General features: G+C 39.1%; 1 long non-coding RNA gene across 1 annotated transcript in view; it reads left to right on the top strand.

Moving 5' to 3' along the window:
- The first annotated feature begins 499 nt into the window (after window positions 1–499).
- The window catches only part of LOC144577639 (uncharacterized), a 38,572-nt gene continuing 33,071 nt past the window's right edge, over window positions 500–6,000 (top strand). Inside the window, exon 1 of the long non-coding RNA XR_013521957.1 lies at window positions 500–774. This is a non-coding gene — a long non-coding RNA (uncharacterized LOC144577639). The remainder of the gene's footprint in view (window positions 775–6,000) is intronic.

Below are 6,000 nucleotides of genomic sequence, written 5' to 3'. Positions count from 1 at the left end.
TATGATTTACAAGTTGGTTTTGACTGTTTTCACTGTGGGTCCTCTGATCTTGCCCCTGGCTATTCTTTTTCTCTTTACAGGCATTTCTCAAAGAAAAGAGGAATACATCTGTGATCAGATTGTGATATATCCATCTCATACATAAAGAGACTTGATCTTGCTCCCAAGGTCATGCTATCATGCCCTTATCCAAATGATTCATCACCACCACACACACACACACACACACACACACACACACACACACATACACACACACACACACACATACACACACACACGAGAGAGAGAGAGAGAGAGAGACTCATTGCCTTTTCCTTGTCCTTTTATGGATGAACATGGAGAAAATTACAGCTTTTAGACAGGAACAAAATGCTTTTCTCCTATTCTGTTTTGTTTTCACGAACTCATTGTCCTTTCCTTGACTCCACCCCCTCCCTCTCATTGTAAACTTGGAGTCCACAAACATGATCTGCTTGCCATCCCCCATTCAAGCTGGTCTTTTTTAGTGCCTACCCACAATTTGCTGAGTAGTTAATCTGGATGAGGAAATATCTGCAAGGCCACTTGGCAAGACTTGAGATTTTCCATTCTTTGTGAAAACGAATGAAAAGGCAATTATTGCCTCACACTGTTCTGAGTATTCCACAATGAACCTCTTCTCTACTTCCTGAACAGAATCCTCAGCTACTGCCTTTTATCTTCCGTCACTCCCTGACTTCTTGGCCTGATGTTATCTGACCAACACTGAGACAAACATGTCTTTGGGTCTTGGTAAGTGGCTGTGTTTCTCTGTTGGGAACAACCATTGTACAAGCAGGAAAACATTTGTTGAATGCTCAAAATATTCCAGGAACTGAAGGATATAGAGGTAAATGAGATAGTCTTTGCTCTTTGCAAAGAGTTCCCTTTATAGCAGGTGGGACTATCATGTAAATAAATATTACAATTTCAAACTGGGTGTAGTGGCTCATGGCTATAATCCCAGCACTTTGGGAGAATGAGACAGGTGGATCACTTGAGTTCAGGAGTTCGAGACTAGCCTGGCCAACATGGTGAAACCTTGTCTCCACTAAAAAAAATGCACACACAGAAAAATTAGTGGGTATGGTAGTGGGCACCTGTAATACCAGCTACTCAGGAGGCTGAGGCAGGGGAATCACTTGAACCCAGGAGGCAGAGTTTGCAGTGAGCCAAGATTACACCACTACACTGCAGCCTGAGCAACATGAGGAGACTCTGTCTCAAACAAAAACAAAAAAAACCCAAAAACCAAACAAATATTGCAATTCCAATTTGTGAGACTCTCAAATCAAAAGAAGCTTATACTAAGTATAGGACAGAGAAAAAGAGTCTGTAACTAGCTTCGGGGGTGGCGAGTAAGGAAGAATTTCTGGAAGAGTTCTAGATGAGTAGGTATTTTTCAGATGGATAACAGGGAAAATGGAGGTGGATGGTCGGGGAGGGAATGGAAGGAAATGAGACTTGTAACAAAGGCAGAGGTCAGTTCATATGGGTCTTTGGGGAACATGATCAGATTTGCAGTTAGAAACATTACTTTGACTTAGCCTAGATGCTGGATTCAAATGCCAATGCTGGGACCAGTATCTACTTAAATTAGGGTTTGATAAGCTACTTCAAGGGTCAAATCTGGCCCACAACTATCTGTTTGTGTAAATAAGGTTTTATTGGAACACAGAAACACACATTGGTTTATATGTTTTCTGTGGCTGTTTTTATTCTACCAGAAAATAATCGAATACAGTTGGTTCCAGGATTCCCATGAATACCAAAATCTGCAATGTTCAAGTCTCTTGTATAAAATGGCATAGTATTTGGATATAATGGATTCACATCCGTCTATATACTTCAAATCATCTCTAGATTACTTATAATACCTAACAGAATGTAAATACTATGTAAATAGTTTTTGTGCTGTCATACATCACTTAGCAATAGGAATATGTTTTGAGAAAGACTATTTCGTTCTTGTGTGAACATCATGGTATACACAAAAACCTAGATGACATAGCCTACTAAACACCTAGGCTATGTGGTATAGCCTATTGCTCCTGTACAGCATGTGACAGTACTGAATACTGTAGCAATTTAATATAATAAGTATTTGTGTATCTAAATATATCTAAGCATAGAAAAGGTACAGTAAAAATACAGTATAAAAAGTAAAAAATGATATAGTGCATTTACTATAGATGGAGCTTACAGGACTGGAAGTTGCTCTGGGTGAAATTAGTGAGTAAGTGGAGGGTGAATGTAAAGGCCTAAGATATCACTGTACACTACTGTAGACTTTAGAAACACTGTACACTTAGGCTATGCTGAATTTATAAATTTAGCATATATGTAAATTAATTACAACCTTTTAACTTTGTGCATTTAAAATAATTTAAATTTTTTGACCCTTATAATAACACTTAGCTTTGGATATGTGTTGGATAGCTGTACAAAAATATTTTTTTCTTTATATCCTTACTCTATAAGGTTTGTTCTATGTTTATTTATTTTTACTTTTGAAAGTTTTTGCTCAAATCTAAAATACAAACATACACATTATCCTCAGCCTAGATGGGGTCAGGATTATCCAAATCACTGTCTTCTGTCTTCACGTTTTGTCCCTCCAGAAAGTCTTTAGGGTTAGTAACACGTGGAGCTGTCACCTCCCATGAAAACAATGCCTTCTGCAATACTTCCTCAAGCACCTTCCTGAGACTGTTTCTACAGCTGACTTTTAAAAAATCAAGTAAAAGGAATACACTCTAAAATAAAGATTAAAATTATAGTGAATACATAAACCAGTAACATAGTTGTTTAATATCATTATGAAGTGTTATGTACCGTACAAGGGTTGTATGTGCTATACTTTTATGTGGCAGCACAGGAGGTTTGTTTATACTAGCATCACCGCAAAGACCTGGTGATGTGTTGTGCCATGATGTGAGCATGGCTAAGATGTCACTCGGTGATAGGATATTTTCAGAAATAATTGAATTATTTCTTCTCTTTTTTTTAATTTTTAAAAATATTTTCTACCCCAGGTTTGTTTGATACACAAATGCAGAACCTGTGGATATGGAGAGCTGACTGTAGCTGTAATGCAGGCCCGCAAAGTCAAAAATATTTACCATCTGGTCTTTTGTAGTAAAAGTTTGCCAATTTAAATAGTGCATGAATTGAAGTAATAGAATATAATACCTTGAACTAACGCTGAAGCAGGAACTACTTAGGAGGAAGAGAGGTTAGAATTTGGTGAATGATTGGGTTGGAGAGAAGGGTAGAGGTGTGGGAAACAAAGGGATCTTGCAGGCTTCTCCAGTTTCTGGATCTGCATTTAAAATAATGTTAGCATTGTGTCTTGCACAAAGATGCAAAAGAAACTGTCTTTGTCCTCAAGGAGCATCACATCCAGTAGAACAGATAATATGTGTACACAAAAATATTTAATACCAGTTTGAATATGAGGTCAAGAAATTTCAGGGAAGGGAGAGGATAATGTTTAGCTGGAATTTTAATGAAAGCTTACAGTAAGAGGAATCATTTGGGTTTTGAAGAACAGTGGACTTGAGAACAAAGGATTGATGGGAGGATGCAGAAGCAAAGATGGGGATCTGGACAGCAGGTGGAGAGAAGACAGGGACGCCAACTTTTGGAGCTTAAACTATTGGATAGACATTGGAAACCTGAAGGGTTTGAGCAGGAGCTGTACTTGGGTTACTCTGGCAATAAGATCAGAGTCAGGTGAATGAGGAAGAGGCCAAAAGAGAAAACTAACATTTGTTTTTCAAAGCTTAGCTTTGCTGACTCTCTCAACAAATATTTATCCTTCCTTCATGCTCCCATCATGCCCCAGGATGCCTTGAATTAGAGCACTTATTAACTGTGGATAGAACACAAGAGGCCAGAAACTGTGATACTCTTACAGGAAATACGGTTCAGTGGTTAAGATTTGCCTGGGTTTAATAATCTGTTTAAATTTTTTTAGTTATTTATTTTCAATTGACAGATTTTATATATTTATCCTATACAGCATATTTTGCAAGATGCATATATTGTGGAATGGCTAAATTGAGATAGTTAACATATGCTAATTGAGATAATTAACATATCTTTTTGGTGGTGAGAACACTAGTCACCATTATTGATCCCTTTTTGACCTTGCCCTCTTGATGTCTTGGTTTCAAGATGCCTAGGCCTAATAATTGTAACTCCTTCTATAATTAGTAGTAATTGTAACCATTTGTTGTGGCTATTAAATGATTTAATGTGTGAAAAGCACATAGTGGCTGGCAAGTAGTGAAGGCCAATAATGTTATTGATTATTATTTCTAGTGCCTAGCTAAGTGTTTGGAAATTAATAAGATTTGTGTTGAATGAGTGAATTTAAGGGCCACTAATGAGCCAGACACTTCAAACTGGCTATCTGGGGTTATCCTCCTCACACCCATGTGAGGAAGGTATTATTTCTAATTTTAGAGAATTTGAAGGGGTTCTGAGAATAAATGAAAGAGCAGGATAGATACTTAGAAGCTCTGTTTAATGGGGAGCTTGTAGGAGAGGGAGAATGTAAAGAAATGAGGGTAATGAATGGGGTGAAGCCCTGGGGGAGATGGGAGAGGAACTGGAACCAGAGCACAAGGGAAGGTCTTTGACTACTGTCCTGCAACAACACAGAAATCAGAGGGTAAATGTGAGGGGAGAGGAGGGAAAGAAAAGCATTCGCTGAGCAGGAGGAAAGCAGGGTTAGAAAACCTATTAAAGGAGAATTTAAAGAAGACTCCAAGTTCTTGAGCTTAGATGACTTAGAGGAATGATGATGCCATTTATAGAAATAAAAGTAGGCAGATTTGCTTTTTGGGGTGTGAATTTTCAGATTTAGTTTTAAATATAAAGATTCTGATACTCCCCAAACATTGAGGGATGAGTTGGAAATGTGGCCCTGGAGCTCGGGCTAGAGATGGGGATGGAGATAGACGTGTGGAAGTCATCTGCCTGGAGGTGAAGGTTGAAGTCAAAGGCATGGCATCTAGGAACCAATACAGGGTTAGTTAGTCCCATAGGCTGGTTCTCAACTCAGCCTGAGAAAGCACTGGCCAACGGGAAATGGCAGCCCGTGCCGGATACATATTTGTTAGCTGATTTGTGACCCTAGACTTCTTCATTGTCTAACAAAGATTTGGCAAGTGACTGGAGTGCCAAGAGTCATCTCTCAGGATCTTTTTGTGTGAATAAAAATCAGTGGTTGGAGACAGATAAATCTCTCTAAAACAGGAAAAAAGAAGATGGTGCAAAAGTGGGTCTTAAAGTGTCAGCTCCTTCTTAGTTTGTGGTGCTGGCTACAGAGCCAAATTTCCTTTGCCTGTACTAGGCACAGAGGTTTGGAAATGAATCTGCTTAAAACTAGTTCCCTCCTGCCCCACCCCAGATAATTCAATGCAAGTGAACATATTTGCCCAGAGAGGGTCATAAACACATCATAAAATCTGACCTTTCCAAGAGGGGATTATCTATAAATAACTGCGGTTATCCTGCGGGTGCTAGGCATGAGCTTGGTGGAGGGGCAGAGAGGAGACCAATTTCCTCTGCAAGCTCGGCGTCTCTCCGGAGGTGAGTGGCAGAAAGGACTTGAAGAGGCTCAAGTGTAAGCCCTTACAGTCATATCCCCAGTTTCCCCTGGCAGGGCCACCGCTGCTTCCACGGGGCTCCCTTCACATTGCTGAGCAATGGAATGTGGAAACCGGGAAAGAATAAGATTTCTGTTTCTAAATATGTCACTGGTGAAGCTCCTTTTAAAATATTGATTGTGGCAACGTTAGAAATGCATAAAAGAACTGACAATCATGCTTGTTCAGACCACAGAAGGTTTAATTTCAAAATGTGGTTTTGAATTGCTTTTTTTTCTTCTGCCTGTAAGCAATGGATTTATCAAAATCCTTTCTTCTGAATAAAAGAAGAGCCCCTAATGGTGCCCATTCTGTGTCATTA

This window comes from Callithrix jacchus, chromosome 9 (genome assembly GCF_049354715.1).
Source record: "Callithrix jacchus isolate 240 chromosome 9, calJac240_pri, whole genome shotgun sequence".
Lineage (NCBI taxonomy): Eukaryota > Metazoa > Chordata > Mammalia > Primates > Cebidae > Callithrix > Callithrix jacchus.
The sequence above is the reverse complement of the archived record's forward strand: the minus strand, read 5'-3'. Positions and strand labels throughout refer to the sequence as shown.